Source organism: Pseudophryne corroboree, chromosome 6 (genome assembly GCF_028390025.1).
Source record: "Pseudophryne corroboree isolate aPseCor3 chromosome 6, aPseCor3.hap2, whole genome shotgun sequence".
Taxonomy (NCBI): domain Eukaryota; kingdom Metazoa; phylum Chordata; class Amphibia; order Anura; family Myobatrachidae; genus Pseudophryne; species Pseudophryne corroboree.
Window position 1 is genome coordinate 156889731 of NC_086449.1, and position 20226 is coordinate 156909956.

General features: G+C 44.5%; 1 long non-coding RNA gene across 1 annotated transcript in view; it reads left to right on the forward strand.

The window, feature by feature from the left end:
• Positions 1–427: 427 nt before the first annotated feature.
• Positions 428–20226, forward strand: part of LOC134935077 (uncharacterized) — a 52746-nt gene continuing 32947 nt past the window's right edge. Inside the window, exon 1 of the long non-coding RNA XR_010179881.1 lies at positions 428–689. This is a non-coding gene — a long non-coding RNA (uncharacterized LOC134935077). The remainder of the gene's footprint in view (positions 690–20226) is intronic.

The window sequence follows — 20226 nt, forward strand, 5'->3', positions numbered from 1 at the left end:
TTGGGTACGCCTACTAACATTCCGTTGGTGTTGCACCCCAGCCTAGTGATGACCTGGCCCTACTTTGGTTATGGTATATAAACCTGACCGACTTCTATGAAATTTATGTCTAGTTTAAATATGTGGTGATCTACACTTTTATAGTAAGTGTGATCACCAGGGGGAGAGTGTAGTCACTCTGTGGGCTATATACTTCCTTATGCATTACTTAAGAAATGTAAACAAAACTGAACTGTCCATTTATTATAACATAAATGTTTAATAGTAAACTAAATATATTATGTGCAATATAGATATATGTGCATATTGCTCTGATGAAAGGTGTTAATATATATGCATACATTGATGGGCAGTGTGAGAGAAAGCTCCAGAAGCAGCACATGCACAACATACAGCTGGAGACGCAGGCAGTTAGGCAAGTAGACAGTTAGAGGGACGTGCGGCAGACTAAGAGGGAGAGGAGTAGCAGCATAAAGATCGGTGGTCCCAGGAGTATACAGCTCCCTTTTATGGTTTGGAGCCATATTTACCAGTGTGAGGACTGATAACGGTGGTGAATAGTATCGGGAGGCGTGACCGTGGCTGTACTAATCTGGCTGTGCAGGAAGCTGAGTGCATCGGGAGGCAGAGCTGACACACAGGAGAGGCAGGAAGATGAGCATCAATGAGTACCCGGCAACTGCGGCCCTGTGAGTTTTTATGAATGGTGATAGGCGGGTGCCTGGGTGGTACTAGTCGTCAGCTGTAGCCTGATATTGAACCACAGGAAGCGAGAGGCAGCTCCTGGTTAGCGCTGCATAAACTGACTGGAGGCTATTAATATCTACAGAGAGGAGGAATTGGTAGCATCATAAATAATTGATTACATGAGGAGGATAGCAGTGCCTGGTTCAGTTAAGCTACCTAAGGCATTTAGACTGAGAGGTGAAAGGACAGAGTTTAACACCGACAGAAAGGCGGCTATTCTTTATCCGGAATAATCTACATGTTCTGCATAATAAACTGCATAATCACAGCCCAATAGCAGTGAGTCGGGGGTGTGAAAGGCCACTGGCACGCACCAGCAGGTAAAAACTTACCGGTATTGGGGGAGTTATAGGAGTGAAGTGCACCACCCCCTGGTTCTGAGGTTAATTCACAGTTTATTCCTTACATTATATGCTAAAACCACTAACATACCAGTGAACTGAGTAGGGAAAGACTTACAATTTATGTCATCCACTTAAGCTATTTATGAGACTATAATCCTCAGTGATCGGACAGTGGTACGCCAGAATATACAGCACTTAAGGGACTTCTGCCTTTTTATTGTGACTTATGAACCGCCGCCCTTGATAACATTGGGACGACAGTGAGTCCGGTCTAGTGAGTGACTACTACTATTCCAACGAGTCAGTGATACCATGAGGCAGACTCAGCTACAGAGTAAACTGTGAGGAAGAGGCAACTGTCGGGAGAGCAACGTCCCTGACTGTGTACCAATAGATTACTAACCTAACTCAATCTAACACCCAAGAGACATCGGTGGGTAGATCGCCAACCCGGCAGCAGGTAGCACCATCATCTGTTTATAATGGATATAAATACATCACTATGAGGAACTCTCATATATCATAGACGTCACCATCTCTTGTGTAAGCTTGACTAACTTTTGCAGTTTCGTTTGAATGACTCAAGTCAAGTTACGTTGCTCTCTGCACAGTTCCAGAAAGGGCCGCAATGGTACCATATTTTTTCATACACCCAAATCCCGGGTCTATAGTCCTTCTGACTATAGGTGGAAGGTATTAAGATTTTTTTTGTTGTGCATGCAAGGGTATTGTAATTAGTAAATATTTATATATATATATATATATATATATATATTACAAAACAAAAAGTAACCCTTTTTTTGCGCTATACCACTAGTCTCAAACCACTAAGAAATACCCTCTGTCAGATGAGGTATTAAGAGTAGATATGGAATGGAAAAAAGATTCTCGTGGGAGCCAATACGCCTTTAGTATGACAATGTTTAAAAGTTTTTATTCATACACAAACGAACGATATTTGTAACCTAAACATTCGTCATTGGTACAAATTTCTAAAAATTCAATAAAACAATATAACAATCTTATACATAAACATTTTTCAGTTGATGTGAGGAATTTACAGTCAGGTTATCACAGTCAGAACTTGAAAGAGATGTGTCTCCAACCAGATGCTTGTGGTAAAGGCTTTATTAACCCAATATCGTGAAACCCAACGCGTTTCGTCCGTTAGGACTTCATCAGGGGTTTACAATCTAAATAGTTACAGAGGGAAATATGTAAATCACATAATCTTCATAACTAATTTTAAATCAACACAAAATTATCATAACGAGTACTCTGTTGAAATCAAGTATGGATGGACATACATACCAGTTCTTATAACAGAATGGATTACCACTGGTTAATACTGGTTAAAATTCTCAATGTTACATCCAATCACACGTTCGTTTCAATTGATATAGTATCTGAAACATTACCGTTACAATAATCAATAAACATTATACCTATATACATAATCCAATGAAGAGGGAGGGAGGGTCGGAAGATATGGACCTTATAACAGAATTCACCAGATTCGTCAACATTTATATTCTCATCAATAATATGTGAGATATACAGTATATAGAGTGTACCAATCATCTTTATCATTACTTCTATTCAATTGGTGGGAATAATACATAAAGGGGATCTAGAGGTGAAGGGACAACCAAAAGCTAATAAATATCCTACAATAGTAGCACCCAATTTAGGGTCCACATAATTTATAAAATAAAAACTAATTCACCATAACCAAACATATATATATATATACACAATATAGTTCATTGGGCAATACATACCTAAATAGACTTCATCGTAACAGAAAATAACAATTAGGTTGAAGTTAGATGATGTAGTATTCCCTAAAAGGGATAAGGGCAAAACAGTTTTTTATCACTCCAATATACAAAAATTGTATATAAGAAATATTGTTGTGGCCATTTTATATGCCACTTATATAACAAAGATGATACCAACAATATCATTTACAGGTGGAATTTAAAGGTCAATGAATACATCTTACTCACTTAAATATAGGAGACCATGCTGATGTCAGTTTTTATGCACAGGTCATTAACCTACTCATTAGTATTACTTCTGTAAGGGATTCTTTATACTAAACGTTTTACTACATACTAATTATCGAAAGAAAATTGCTAATTGATCAATACTGTCTTTAATAATGCAAAAAAATTGGGAGGAATTAACAATCAATCATTATAGGGCCGAATCAAAGCATTGACCCTTTTTACTTACACAGCTGTGATTCATCTCTATCACAAAAACCTTTATCAATCAGAAACTAAGACCATAATATTAACATCATGTGACACTTTAAATAGAGCTTAATTAATCTGGTTCTTACCTAATCTCATCAAGGATAGTAGAACCCTACAATCCACCTCTGCTTCAATAAGTATCGGCCCTATAATGATTGATTGTTAATTCCTCCCAATTTTTTTGCATTATTAAGAACAGTATTGATCAATTAGCAATTTTCTTTCGATAATTAGTATGTATCCCTTACAGAAGTAATACTAATGAGGAGCTTAATGACCTGTGCATAAAAACTGACATCAGCATATAAGATGGCCACAACAATATTTCTTATATACAATTTTTGTATATTGGAGTGATAAAAAACTGTTTTGCCCTTATCCCTTTTAGGGAATATTACATCATCTAACTTCAACCTAATTGTTATTTTCTGTTACGATGAAGTCTATTTAGGTATGTATTGCCCAATGAATTATATTGTGTATATATATGTTTGGTTATGGTGAATTAGTTTTTATTTTATAAATTATGTGGACCCTATATTGGGTGCTACTATTGTAGGATATTTTATAGCTTTTGGTTGTCCCTTCACCTCTAGATCCCCTTTATGTATTATTCCCACCAATTGAATAGAAGTAATGATAAAGATGATTGGTTCACTCTATATACTGTATATCTCACATATTATTGATGAGAATATAAATGTTGACGAATCTGGTGAATTCTGTTATAAGGTCCATATCTTCTGACCCTCCCTCCCTCTTCCTTGGATTATGTATATAGGTATAATGTTTATTGATTATTGTAACGGTAATGTTTCAGATACCATATCAATTGAAACGAACGTATGATGGGATGTAACATTGAGAATTTTAACCAGTGGTAATCCATTCTGTTATAAGAACTGGTATGTATGTCCATCCATACTTGATTTCAACAGAGTACTCGTTATGATAATTTTGTGTTGATTTAAAATTAGTTATGAAGATTATGTGATTTACATATTTCCCTCTGTAACTATTTAGATTGTAAACCCCTGATGAAGTCCTAACGGACGAAACGCGTTGGGTTTCACGATATTGGGTTAATAAAGCCTTTACCACAAGCATCTGGTTGGAGACACATCTCTTTCAAGTTCTGACTGTGATAACCTGACTGTAAATTCCTCACATCAACTGAAAAATGTTTATGTATAAGATTGTTATATTGTTTTATTGAATTTTTAGAAATTTGTACCAATGACGAATGTTTAGGTTACAAATATCGTTCGTTTGTGTATGAATAAAAACTTTTAAACATTGTCATACTAAAGGCGTATTGGCTCCCACGAGAATCTTTTTCCATTCCATATATATATATATATATATATATATAATTGTTCAAGGAGCATTACTTAATCATATCCAATGCTGAAGAAGTTACCGGATTCCAGTGAACAAAACAAGAGATATCAGGTAGGAAAAGAGTGACTATATTGTGTTCCTACAGTTCAAAGGTTATCTTAGCTATCCCAAGCTAGCTAGGTACAATTCAACTAACACGTTACACTCATTGCTTGGGTGGAGGCACCATCTTGTTAAACCCATTCCTATTGGAGGAAAAGGGGGGTTACACTGTTATACACATATTCGTGCTGCATGAGCAGGTTCCACCATCCCACCGCACCGAGCGCACACTTCAGATGCTCTCCCAGAAAACACTCCAGACACTGATCTCTACTGTGAGAGCATTAACTTCAGGGCCACAACTGGAAATATTTGCCACCATAATAGATAAGGAGAGAAATAATGCCATCAAAATAAAAACTGACACTGGCGCCACGAGTAGCGTCATGTCATGTAAATCCTACAGCGCACAAACTCCAAGACATCGATTGACTGTTCTCAAACTGTGAATCTAAATGCTTATGGTGGCCAGGAAATCACAGACAATGGGTGTGCTGCAATCCACAAATTTACCACTGTAGTTTCAAATAGTGGGCAGAAATATCAAACTGCTCCTAGGTTTGCCGGACAGCAAAAAACTGGGGTTCATAACTTGAAGTGCTGAAGTGCATGTTATTCAGCAGATTGTTCCTGTGTTTAGACTTTACTGATCTGATCTCAGTCACCTATCACATGCGTTTACATGAGACTGTTTTTTAGAGATGAGCGGGTTCGGTTCCTCGGAATCCGAACCCGCCCGAACTTCAGCTTTTTTTACACGGATCCGAGCGACTCGGATCTTCCCGCCTTGCTCGGTTAACCCGAGCGCGCCCGAACGTCATCATGACGCTGTCGGATTCTCGCGAGACTCGGATTCTATATAAGGAGCCGCGCGTCGCCGCCATTTTCACACGTGCATTGAGATTGATAGGGAGAGGACGTGGCTGGCGTCCTCTCCATTTAGATTAGAAGAGAGAGAGTGAGATTGAGACAGAGACACTTGATTTACTGGAGCTTAGGAGTACTAGAGAGTGCATAGTTTACTAGTGACTGACCACTGACCAGTGACCACCAGTGCAGTTTTATTTAATATAATCCGTTCTCTGCCTGAAAAAAACGATACACAGTGACTCAGTCACATACCATATCTGTGCTCAGCCCAGTGTGCTGCATCATCTATGTATAATATCTGACTGTGCTCACACAGCTTAATTGTGGGGGAGACTGGGGAGCAGTTATAGGTTATAGCAGGAGCCAGGAGTACATATTATTAAAATTAAACAGTGCACACTTTTGCTGCAGGAGTGCCACTGCCAGTGTGACTGACCAGTGACCTGACCACACTGACCACCAGTATAGTATACTATATTGTGATTGCCTGAAAAAGTTAAACACTCGTCGTGTGACTTGTGTGGTGTTTTTTTATTCTATAAAAAACTCATTCTGCTGACAGACAGTGTCCAGCAGGTCCGTCATTATATAATATATACCTGTCCGGCTGCAGTAGTGATATATATATATTTTTGATATCATTATTTATCATCCAGTCGCAGCAGACACAGTACGGTAGTTCACGGCTGTAGCTACCTCTGTGTCGGCACTCGGCAGTCCATCCATAATTGTATACCACCTACCCGTGGTTTTTTTTTCTTTCTTCTTTATACATACTACATCTCATTATCATCCAGTCTATATTAGCAGCAGACACAGTACAGTACGGTAGTCCACGGCTGTAGCTACCTCTGTGTCGGCACTCGGCAGTCCATCCATAATTGTATACCACCTACCCGTGGTTTTTTTTTTCTTCTTTATACATACTACATCTCTTTATCATCCAGTCTATATTAGCAGCAGACACAGTACAGTACGGTAGTCCACGGCTGTAGCTACCTCTGTGTCGGCACTCGGCAGTCCATCCATAATTGTATACCACCTACCCGTGGTTTTTTTTTCTTTCTTCTTTATACATACTACATCTCTTTATCATCCAGTCTATATTAGCAGCAGACACAGTACAGTACGGTAGTCCACGGCTGTAGCTACCTCTGTGTCGGCACTCGGCAGTCCATCCATAATTGTATACCACCTACCCGTGGTTTTTTTTTCTTTCTTCTTTATACATACTACATCTCATTATCAACCAGTCTATATTAGCAGCAGACACAGTACAGTACGGTAGTCCACGGCTGTAGCTACCTCTGTGTCGGCACTCGGCAGTCCGTCCATAATTGTATACCACCTACCCGTGGTTTTTTTTTCTTTCTTCTTTATACATACTACATCTCATTATCATCCAGTCTATATTAGCAGCAGACACAGTACAGTACGGTAGTCCACGGCTGTAGCTACCTCTGTGTCGGCACTCGGCAGTCCATCCATAATTGTATACCACCTACCCGTGGTTTTTTTTTCTTTCTTCTTTATACATACTACATCTCATTATCATCCAGTCTATATTAGCAGCAGACACAGTACAGTACGGTAGTCCACGGCTGTAGCTACCTCTGTGTCGGCACTCGGCAGTCCGTCCATAATTGTATACCACCTACCCGTGGTTTTTTCTTCTTTCTTCTTTATACATACTACATCTCATTATCATCCAGTCTATATTAGCAGCAGACACAGTACAGTACGGTAGTCCACGGCTGTAGCTACCTCTGTGTCAGCACTCGGCAGTCCATCCATAATTGTATACCACCTACCCGTGGTTTTTCTTTCTTTCTTCTTTATACATACATACTACATCTCATTATCAACCAGTCTATATTAGCAGCAGACACAGTACAGTACGGTAGTCCACGGCTGTAGCTACCTCTGTGTCGGCACTCGGCAGTCCATCCATAATTGTATACCACCTACCCGTGGTTTTTTTTTCTTTCTTCTTTATACATACTACATCTCATTATCATCCAGTCTATATTAGCAGCAGACACAGTACAGTACGGTAGTCCACGGCTGTAGCTACCTCTGTGTCGGCACTCGGCAGTCCGTCCATAATTGTATACCACCTACCCGTGGTTTTTTTTTCTTTCTTCTTTATACATACATACTACATCTCATTATCAACCAGTCTATATTAGCAGCAGACACAGTACAGTACGGTAGTCCACGGCTGTAGCTACCTCTGTGTCGGCACTCGGCAGTCCATCCATAATTGTATACCACCTACCCGTGTTTTTTTTTTTTCTTTCTTCTTAATACATACTACATCTCATTATCATCCAGTCTATATTAGCAGCAGACACAGTACAGTACGGTAGTCCACGGCTGTAGCTACCTCTGTGTCGGCACTCGGCAGTCCGTCCATAATTGTATACCACCTACCCGTGGTTTTTTCTTCTTTCTTCTTTATACATACTACATCTCATTATCATCCAGTCTATATTAGCAGCAGACACAGTACAGTACGGTAGTCCACGGCTGTAGCTACCTCTGTGTCGGCACTCGGCAGTCCATCCATAATTGTATACCACCTACCCGTGGTTTTTTTTTCTTTCTTCTTTATACATACATACTACATCTCATTATCAACCAGTCTATATTAGCAGCAGACACAGTACAGTACGGTAGTCCACGGCTGTAGCTACCTCTGTGTCGGCACTCGGCAGTCCATCCATAATTGTATACCACCTACCCGTGGTTTTTTTTTCTTTCTTCTTTATACATACTACATCTCATTATCATCCAGTCTATATTAGCAGCAGACACAGTACAGTACGGTAGTCCACGGCTGTAGCTACCTCTGTGTCGGCACTCGGCAGTCCGTCCATAATTGTATACCACCTACCCGTGGTTTTTTTTTCTTTCTTCTTTATACATACATACTACATCTCATTATCAACCAGTCTATATTAGCAGCAGACACAGTACAGTACGGTAGTCCACGGCTGTAGCTACCTCTGTGTCGGCACTCGGCAGTCCATCCATAATTGTATACTAGTATCCATCCATCTCCATTGTTTACCTGAGGTGCCTTTTAGTTGTGCCTATTAAAATATGGAGAACAAAAATGTTGAGGTTCCAAAATTAGGGAAAGATCAAAATCCACTTCCACCTCATGCTGAAGCTGCTGCCACTAGTCATGGCCGAGACGATGAAATGCCAGCAATGTCGTCTGCCAAGGCCGATGCCCAATGTCATAGTACAGAGCATGTCAAATCCAAAACACCAAATATCAGTAAAAAAAGGACTCCAAAACCTAAAATAAAATTGTCGGAGGAGAAGCGTAAACTTGCCAATATGCCATTTACCACATGGAGTGGCAAGGAACGGCTGAGGCCCTGGCCTATGTTCATGGCTAGTGGTTCAGCTTCACATGAGGATGGAAGCACTCAGCCTCTCGCTAGAAAAATGAAAAGACTCAAGCTGGAAAAAGCACAGCAAAGAACTGTGCGTTCTTCGAAATCCCAAATCCACAAGGAGAGTCCAATTGTGTCGGTTGCGATGCCTGACCTTCCCAACACTGGACGTGAAGAGCATGCGCCTTCCACCATTTGCACGCCCCCTGCAAGTGCTGGAAGGAGCACCCGCAGTCCAGTTCCTGATAGTCAGATTGAAGATGTCAGTGTTGAAGTACACCAGGATGAGGAGGATATGGGTGTTGCTGGCGCTGGGGAGGAAATTGACCAGGAGGATTCTGATGGTGAGGTGGTTTGTTTAAGTCAGGCACCCGGGGAGACACCTGTTGTCCGTGGGAGGAATATGGCCGTTGACATGCCTGGTGAAAATACCAAAAAAATCAGCTCTTCGGTGTGGAAGTATTTCACCAGAAATGCGGACAACATTTGTCAAGCCGTGTGTTCCCTTTGTCAAGCTGTAATAAGTAGGGGTAAGGACGTTAACCACCTCGGAACATCCTCCCTTATACGTCACCTGCAGCGCATTCATAATAAGTCAGTGACAAGTTCAAAAACTTTGGCCGACAGCGGAAGCAGTCCACTGACCAGTAAATCCCTTCCTCTTGTAACCAAGCTCACGCAAACCACCCCACCAACTCCCTCAGTGTCAATTTCCTCCTTCCCCAGGAATGCCAATAGTCCTGCAGGCCATGTCACTGGCAATTCTGATGATTCCTCTCCTGCCTGGGATTCCTCCGATGCATCCTTGCGTGTAACGCCTACTGCTGCTGGCGCTGCTGTTGTTGCTGCTGGGAGTCGATGGTCATCCCAGAGGGGAAGTCGTAAGCCCACTTGTACTACTTCCAGTAAGCAATTGACTGTTCAACAGTCCTTTGCGAGGAAGATGAAATATCACAGCAGTCATCCTGCTGCAAAGCGGAAAACTGAGGCCTTGACAACTATGTTGGTGTTAGACGTGCGTCCGGTATCCGCCGTTAGTTCACAGGGAACTAGACAATTTATTGAGGCAGTGTGCCCCCGTTACCAAATACCATCTAGGTTCCACTTCTCTAGGCAGGCGATACCGAGAATGTACACGGACGTCAGAAAAAGACTCACCAGTGTCCTAAAAAATGCAGTTGTACCCAATGTCCACTTAACCACGGACATGTGGACAAGTGGAGCAGGGCAGGGTCAGGACTATATGACTGTGACAGCCCACTGGGTAGATGTATGGACTCCCGCCGCAAGAACAGCAGCGGCGGCACCAGTAGCAGCATCTCGCAAACGCCAACTCTTTCCTAGGCAGGCTACGCTTTGTATCACCGCTTTCCAGAATACGCACACAGCTGAAAACCTCTTACGGCAACTGAGGAAGATCATCGCGGAATGGCTTACCCCAATTGGACTCTCCTGTGGATTTGTGGCATCGGACAACGCCAGCAATATTGTGTGTGCATTAAATATGGGCAAATTCCAGCACGTCCCATGTTTTGCACATACCTTGAATTTGGTGGTGCAGAATTTTTAAAAAAACGACAGGGGCGTGCAAGAGATGCTGTCGGTGGCCAGAAGAATTGCGGGACACTTTCGGCGTACAGGCACCACGTACAGAAGACTGGAGCACGACCAAAAACTACTGAACCTGCCCTGCCATCATCTGAAGCAAGAAGTGGTAACGAGGTGGAATTCAACCCTCTATATGCTTCAGAGGTTGGAGGAGCAGCAAAAGGCCATTCAAGCCTATACAATTGAGCACGATATAGGAGGTGGAATGCACCTGTCTCAAGCGCAGTGGAGAATGATTTCAATGTTGTGCAAGGTTCTGATGCCCTTTGAACTTGCCACACGAGAAGTCAGTTCAGACACTGCCAGCCTGAGTCAGGTCATTCCCCTCATCAGGCTTTTGCAGAAGAAGCTGGAGACATTGAAGGAGGAGCTAACACGGAGCGATTCCGCTAGGCATGTGGGACTTGTGGATGGAGCCCTTAATTCGCTTAACAAGGATTCACGGGTGGTCAATCTGTTGAAATCAGAGCACTACATTTTGGCCACCGTGCTCGATCCTAGATTTAAAGCCTACCTTGGATCTCTCTTTCCGGCAGACACAAGTCTGCTGGGGTTGAAAGACCTGCTGGTGAGAAAATTGTCAAGTCAAGCGGAACGCGACCTGTCAACATCTCCTCCTTCACATTCTCCCGCAACTGGGGGTGCGAGGAAAAGGCTCAGAATCCGAGCCCACCCGCTGGCGGTGATGCAGGGCAGTCTGGAGCGACTGCTGATGCTGACATCTGGTCCGGACTGAAGGACCTGACAACGATTACGGATACGGACATGTCGTCTACTGGCACTGCATATGATTCTCTCCCCATTGAAAGAATGGTGGAGGATTATATGAGTGACCGCATCCAAGTAGGCACGTCACACAGTCCGTACTTATACTGGCAGGAAAAAGAGGCAATTTGGAGGCCCTTGCACAAACTGGCTTTATTCTACCTAAGTTGCCCTCCCACAAGTGTGTACTCCGAAAGAGTGTTTAGAGCCGCCGCTCACCTTGTCAGCAATCGGCGTACGAGGTTACATCCAGAAAATGTGGAGAAGATGATGTTCATTAAAATGAATTATAATCAATTCCTCCGCGGAGACATTGACCAGCAGCAATTGCCTCCACAAAGTACACAGGGAGCTGAGATGGTGGATTTCAGTGGGGACGAATTGATAATCTGTGAGGAGGGGGATGTACACGGTGATATATCGGAGGATGATGATGAGGTGGACATCTTGCCTCTGTAGAGCCAGTTTGTGCAAGGAGAGATTAATTGCTTCTTTTTTGGGGGGGGTCCAAACCAACCCGTCATATCAGTCACAGTCGTGTGGCAGACCCTGTCACTGAAATGATGGGTTGGTTAAAGTGTGCATGTCCTGTTTTGTTTATACAACATAAGGGTGGGTGGGAGGGCCCAAAGACAATTCCATCTTGCACCTCTTTTTTCTTTTCTTTTTCTTTGCGTCATGTGCTGTTTGGGGAGGGTTTTTTGGAAGGGCCATCCTGCGTGACACTGCAGTGCCACTCCTAGATGGGCCCGGTGTTTGTGTCGGCCACTAGGGTCGCTTATCTTACTCACACAGTCAGCTACCTCATTGCGCCTCTTTTTTTCTTTGCGTCATGTGCTGTTTGGGGAGGGTTTTTTGGAAGGGACATCCTGCGTGACACTGCAGTGCCACTCCTAGATGGGCCCGGTGTTTGTGTCGGCCACTAGGGTCGCTTATCTTACTCACACAGTCAGCTACCTCATTGCGCCTCTTTTTTTCTATGCGTCATGTGCTGTTTGGGGAGGGTTTTTTGGAAGGGACATCCTGCGTGACACTGCAGTGCCACTCCTAGATGGGCCCGGTGTTTGTGTCGGCCACTAGGGTCGCTTATCTTACTCACACAGTCAGCTACCTCATTGCGCCTCTTTTTTTCTTTGCGTCATGTGCTGTTTGGGGAGGGTTTTTTGGAAGGGACATCCTGCGTGACACTGCAGTGCCACTCCTAGATGGGCCCGGTGTTTGTGTCGGCCACTAGGGTCGCTTATCTTACTCACACAGTCAGCTACCTCATTGCGCCTCTTTTTTTCTATGCGTCATGTGCTGTTTGGGGAGGGTTTTTTGGAAGGGACATCCTGCGTGACACTGCAGTGCCACTCCTAGATGGGCCCGGTGTTTGTGTCGGCCACTAGGGTCGCTTATCTTACTCACACAGTCAGCTACCTCATTGCGCCTCTTTTTTTCTTTGCGTCATGTGCTGTTTGGGGAGGGTTTTTTGGAAGGGACATCCTGCGTGACACTGCAGTGCCACTCCTAGATGGGCCCGGTGTTTGTGTCGGCCACTAGGGTCGCTTATCTTACTCACACAGTCAGCTACCTCATTGCGCCTCTTTTTTTCTTTGCGTCATATGCTGTTTGGAGAGGGTTTTTTGGAAGGGACATCCTGCGTGACACTGCAGTGCCACTCCTAGATGGGCCCGGTGTTTGTGTCGGCCACTAGGGTCGCTTATCTTACTCACACAGTCAGCTACCTCATTGCGCCTCTTTTTTTCTTTGCGTCATGTGCTGTTTGGGGAGGGTTTTTTGGAAGGGACATCCTGCGTGACACTGCAGTGCCACTCCTAGATGGGCCCGGTGTTTGTGTCGGCCACTAGGGTCGCTTATCTTACTCACACAGCTACCTCATTGCGCCTCTTTTTTTCTTTGCGTCATGTGCTGTTTGGGGAGGGTTTTTTGGAAGGGACATCCTGCGTGACACTGCAGTGCCACTCCTAGATGGGCCCGGTGTTTGTGTCGGCCACTAGGGTCGCTTATCTTACTCACACAGTCAGCTACCTCATTGCGCCTCTTTTTTTCTTTGCGTCATGTGCTGTTTGGAGAGGGTTTTTTGGAAGGGACATCCTGCGTGACACTGCAGTGCCACTCCTAGATGGGCACGGTGTTTGTGTCGGCCACTAGGGTCGCTTATCTTACTCACACAGTCAGCTACCTCATTGCGCCTCTTTTTTTCTTTGCGTCATGTGCTGTTTGGGGAGGGTTTTTTGGAAGGGACATCCTGCGTGACACTGCAGTGCCACTCCTAGATGGGCCCGGTGTTTGTGTCGGCCACTAGGGTCGCTTATCTTACTCACACAGTCAGCTACCTCATTGCGCCTCTTTTTTTCTTTGCGTCATGTGCTGTTTGGGGAGGGTTTTTTGGAAGGGACATCCTGCGTGACACTGCAGTGCCACTCCTAGATGGGCCCGGTGTTTGTGTCGGCCACTAGGGTCGCTTATCTTACTCACACAGTCAGCTACCTCATTGCGCCTCTTTTTTTCTTTGCGTCATGTGCTGTTTGGGGAGGGTTTTTTGGAAGGGACATCCTGCGTGACACTGCAGTGCCACTCCTAGATGGGCACGGTGTTTGTGTCGGCCACTAGGGTCGCTTATCTTACTCACACAGTCAGCTACCTCATTGCGCCTCTTTTTTTCTTTGCGTCATGTGCTGTTTGGGGAGGGTTTTTTGGAAGGGACATCCTGCGTGACACTGCAGTGCCACTCCTAGATGGGCCCGGTGTTTGTGTCGGCCACTAGGGTCGCTTATCTTACTCACACAGTCAGCTACCTCATTGCGCCTCTTTTTTTCTTTGCGACATGTGCTGTTTGGGGAGGGTTTTTTAGAAGGGACATCCTGCGTGACACTGCAGTGCCACTCCTAGATGGGCCCGGTGTTTGTGTCGGCCACTAGGGTCGCTTATCTTACTCACACAGCTACCTCATTGCGCCTCTTTTTTTCTTTGCGTCATGTGCTGTTTGGGGAGGGTTTTTTGGAAGGGACATCCTGCGTGACACTGCAGTGCCACTCCTAGATGGGCCCGGTGTTTGTGTCGGCCACTAGGGTCGCTTATCTTACTCACACAGCGACCTCGGTGCAAATTTTAGGACTAAAAATAATATTGTGAGGTGTGAGGTATTCAGAATAGACTGAAAATGAGTGGAAATTATGGTTTTTGAGGTTAATAATACTTTGGGATCAAAATGACCCCCAAATTCTATGATTTAAGCTGTTTTTTAGGGTTTTTTGAAAAAAACACCCGAATCCAAAACACACCCGAATCCGACAAAAAAAATTCGGTGAGGTTTTGCCAAAACGCGGTCGAACCCAAAACACGGCCGCGGAACCGAACCCAAAACCAAAACACAAAACCCGAAAAATTTCCGGCGCTCATCTCTACTGTTTTTCCCAAAGTATGTGCCCGCAGATGTGTGAAGGACAACGTGATAGCAGCGTTAAATCACATGACAGCACTGGGTGTCATTGCTCCCGTGGTAGAAGCCACCCCGTGGGTGTCAACTTTGGTTGCTGCAGTAAAAAAAGAGGGTTTAGCAGGGACCGACGGGGGGAGGGCAAAATCATCCCTGGCATGTGTGTGCACGTGTGCGCTGTGAATGGGGGCGTGCAGTGAGTCAGGGGAGTGTGGACTCATGACACTCCTCCATTTCTATGGAGACGGGAGGGGAGGTGGAGGAGCGGCCATACCAGAGAACCAGAGGCTGCACTGGGCACAGCCTTCCCAACTCTGTGTGGGACCGGACCACCAGCCCATCGACCCTTCTGGCATTTGCCAGAAGTGACAAATGGGCAGTCCGGCCATGGGGTTCAGTACACATCTGCATTGACCGTGTGCATTTGAACAAATCTCTGATGAGACTGCATCACCCCCTGAGAACTGTGGAGCATACTTACCGACAATATGGCTGCCCCCTCCGGGAGGAGGCAGCCATGCTGGAGCAACGGGGGCGTGGCGATGATTGAGGATGATGTTTAAGGGCGGGATTGGGCGCATGGCCACATAATTGCGTCGTCGTGGCCCTGCCCCCTGTCTAGCAATGCTGATAATATTGGCATGACCTCAAAGTTGAGGGGTGTGAACTTGCAGCCAGGATGTTTGACCTTGTGGTAAGTGCCTCATTTGCAAGCCACACCTAAATTTTGTCATTGTGGGGGCATGCCCAGCACTCTTCCATGGTGAATAGAGGCCATACGCATGAGCACAGTGTCTATTCCCTGCTGCTAAAGCAGAGCAGCAAGGGAGAGAGGTCTCCTAACTGCCCCTTACCCCACCATGGGACATTGCAGTCCGCGGGTGGGGCAGCAGGACAGTGTTCAAAAAATGGTATTGTCCCACTAAAATTGGCACAGTTGGGAGGTATGGCTTAAGTGCTGTATGACTTCTGCATGTACTGTAGCATCACAGAGAGAGAAATACATGATCTGTAGTCACACTCCTTGGATTGGTAGTGTTGTTGCAGTTGCTGGCACAAGAGGAGTCAACATCTTTTGCTCAATACCATCTGGTGATACGTGTCATAAAAATTCTGAAATATTCTACAGGTTAATAAATATAAACAAGGCAGACTTTAATAAAAAGGTCCGAAAAATGCAATGAAATAGCTGTGTTATGATAAACCGGAATAATGCCACATATAAAGATTTAGCCATGCTCATCTTTGATTCCTAAATAAATGAATGAAGCGATCACCAGCTGGCACGCCATGCAGCAAACCGTGATGCAACATACCGCATCGCAGTAAGATGAGCATGGCTACTGTACATCTGTACTATATTTACAGGGGATGTGGTTATGTGACTGATGCCGGGATCCCGAATGGTGCACAGCCCGACGGTCATCATGCCGACCAACAGGGACTATTCCCTCTCGTGGGTGTCCATAGAGGGGAATAGATTCTGTAGCTTCGTTGTGATTCCCCCTCCCCCTCCCCTTCCTGCCGTCCATCCAAAAGCCAAGATCCCGCCATTGGTATGGTGACCGGAGGTCTCCCAGCCGCCGGTCTTATGAACCCCACCCTTTTATAGGACACACAAGGTAATACTTATTCCATCATAGGCAAATGTAGGGGAGCTCTTCGAAACCCCCTCCTAGACAGCAGCTGAAATCATGCCAAAATAGCTATATTTTATAATGTCATTTTACTACAGCTGAGGCCACAACATGCAGTATAAGGGATGGAACTGAGTTGCTGTGCATGCCCAGAGACAACTGTTTTTCAGTGATAATTATGGGCCTAATTCAGAGTTGATCGCAGCAGCACATTTTTTAGCAGTTGGTCAAAACTATAGCCCTCATTCCGAGTTGATCGCTCGCTAGCTACTTTTAGCAGCCGTGCAAGCGCGTAGTCACGTCCCACGGGGGAGTGTATTTTAGCATAGCAGGAGTGCGAACACCTGTGCAGCAGTGCACCTGCAAACACATTTTGTGCAAAACAAGACCAGCTGCGTAGTTACTAATTCTGTGCGATGATTGCTGCGACGAGTGACACGGTAATGACGTCAGATACCCGCCCAGCAAACGCCCGGCCACGCCTGCGTTTTTCCAAACACTCCCAGAAAACGGTCAGTTGACAGTGACACCCAGCTACTCCCACTTCTTGTCAATCTCCTTGCGTCCGCCAATGCGACTGAAAGCGTCGCTAGAACCTGTACAATACCATGATGCTCGTTGTACCCGTATGCCATGCTTACGCATTGCAGTGCATACGCATGCGCAGATTTGGCATTTTTTAACTGATTGCTATGCAGCGAACAACGTCAGCTAGCGCTCAACTCGGGATGAGGACCTATGTGCACTGCAGTTGGGGCAGATATAACATGTTCAGAGAGAGTTAGATTTGGGTGGGGTGTGTTCAAACTGAAATCTAAATTGCAGTGTAAAAATAAAGCAGCCAGTATTTACCCTGCACAGAAACAAAATAACCCACCCAAATCTTACTCTCTCTGCACATGTTATAATTGCCCCCCTCCCCCAGGGGCAAACGCAGGATTTGTAGAGGGGGGTTTCCAGACATGATATTTTTCAAATCACACATCCTTACTTCAACGTTTCGGAGTTTAATCCATCATCAGGAAGGATGCACAGCAATGTTATGTATCTTTCCTGATGGTGGATTAAACTCCCAGATGCTGAAGTAAGAACGTGTGATTTTTGCCATGCTTTTAACCTGCTGGAGTGCCAATCATTTCAGCCATTTATTGTATTTCAGTGCTGCAATGTGAGCACAGTGCATTCCTGATGGACTGTATGTGTGTGTGTGTGTGTGTGTGTGTGTGTGTGTGTGTGTGTGTGTGTGTGTGTGTGTGTGTGTGTGTTTGTGTGTGTGTATATATATTTCAGTGCTGCAATGTGAGCACAGTGCATTCCTGATGGACTGTATGTGTGTGTGTGTGTGTGTGTGTGTATATATATATATATATATATAACATTAATGGACCCCCCAAAAAATAAATAAATAAGTAAATAAAAATACATAATTAAATAAATAAATAAATGGATCCGACGAGACGCCTTCCAGACAGGCATATTCTCAGTGGCACTCCAGGCCTCAAGTAACTAACATCAAAACACTGATTTAACGACGTTTCAGATATTGAATATATCTTTTTTCAAGGCTGATCCTTGAAAAAAGATGTATTACACGAATGATACGTTGGTAAATTAGTCATGTTAGTTACTTGAGGCCTGGAGTGCCATTTAGAATTTGCCTATAAACTGTATATCACATAGAAGGAACCCCCAACACAAATATTTTATATGAATATTAATGAACCCCCCCCCAAAAAGATATATATACTACATACACACACATATATAATATGTGTGAGACATGCACGCACACTTAATGCAGCAGCTGCACCTGGAACATGGAGTCCTCCACTGACTCCCTCTTCCTGCTTGATAGTACACTGCATCCACACAGTGCAGTCAACGGCCCGTGGCTCCGGGGGAGGAAGAGCAGCAGTTACCTTTCGGTCGTCTACTATCTGTACAGGGGGCCTCCACTGACCCGCTCCTGCTGTACAGTATGTCAGTGCCGCTCACCAAGCGCCGTCGATTGCCCGCTGCTGCAAGGGGGTGGGGAAGGAGTAGTGCTGTTTTGTGTATTCCAAAGCAGAGAGCTCTCATGGATAGAGCTCTCTCTGCGGAGCTGTCGGCAGCTACGCTCGCGGCTGCGGGTGGCAGTAACTGTAGAGGAGACAGTTGCCGCTGACTGAAAAATAAAACTTTGTCTGTGGGGGGGGGGGTTTCTGGGTACTCAGAAACCCCCCCTGCGTGCGCTACTGTCCCCCCCTGCAGTGCACATGGTTTTCCCCAACTGCTAACAAATTTGCTGCTGCGATCAACTTTGAATTACCCCAATGTCTCTTCCATGGGCTGGCCGCATTATAAAATTAAGCACATAGAATGCGCCATATAGAATGTCTGCGTTTTCCCAGTATGAGGCAACTTATTATTGTAGTTTTAAGAATCCAAACCACAAGGGGAAGATTTATTTAGCAGTGGGTTGAATCATGTGTTCTGTTCTCACTGGTAAATTACCCAAAGTTATTCAATTACAGACCAGGGATCAACCGGTAAACAGGTTGGGGGTAGCAATCAATGCTCAATTCTGTTCACACCACCGGTCAGTTGAAAACAAATTGTGAATTCTGCCTCTATATTCACTATTGGGCCTACTTATCAAATCAGACCAGAAAACTTTTTCAGAACTATTTATAAACACAATCTGCCTGGACAACTGAGTGATGCTAAAGTGGTAAATGCCATGCCAGGCAAGTTTAGCGTCAGGGAAAGCACTAGTTACCTAACTTATCAGTTTCTACATTCACACAGGAATTAAAGGACAGATGTATTAAGCATGGAGAAGGGATAAAGCAGTGATAAGTGGAAGGTGATAACGCATCAGCCAATAATTATGGGTTTGAAAAATGACAGTTAGGAGCTGAGTGGCTGGTGCGTTATCACCTTCCACTTATCACTATTTTATCATTGCTTTATCACTTCTCCAGGCTTAATGAAAGTCTGGACTCGGACTTCCAGTTCCAGACACTATGAAAAGAATAAAATAAAATGTGTTAAAAAAAAGTAGAGATGAGCGGGTTCGGTTCCCCAGGAACCAAACCCCCCCCGAACTTTGCGATCCGAGCTCGGATCCGAGACCGGCTCTTGTTTTCCCACCTGCCTCGATTATGTCATCGAGGCAAAATGTCATCTTCCGGATTCTTCGGGTTTTGGATTTTATATAAGTCCCCATGCAACGGCGCCATCTTCACTCCAGCATTGGAGATTGTACTAGACAAACGTTTCTGTCTCAGTAGTGGGTGGCGTGGTATGGTGTGCTGCGGGTGGGGATGCCCTGTAAGCTGTATCTGAAAAAGGGGTGCTCTCTGTCTGCCAAATCTGAAAAAGGAGTGCTCTCTTCTGTATCTGAAAAAGGGGTGCTCTCTGCTGTATCTGAAAAAGGGGTGCTCTCTATCTGCTGTATCTGAAAAAGGGGTGCTCTCTCTCTCTATCTACTGTATCTGAATGGGGTGATCTGTCCGTCCATCCAGGGGCTCTGCCCAAGTGTAAGATTAATTTAATAAAAGCTAAAAACAAAAAGCCTAAAATTATAATTATAAAAAAATATATATATTTTTGTTTGTGCTGTTCACCAGTATACTATACAATTTTTATTTAATTTTCATAAGTACTGTGACACTGCCTGTCAGACTGCAGTATATTATTTCATACTCATACACATACAGT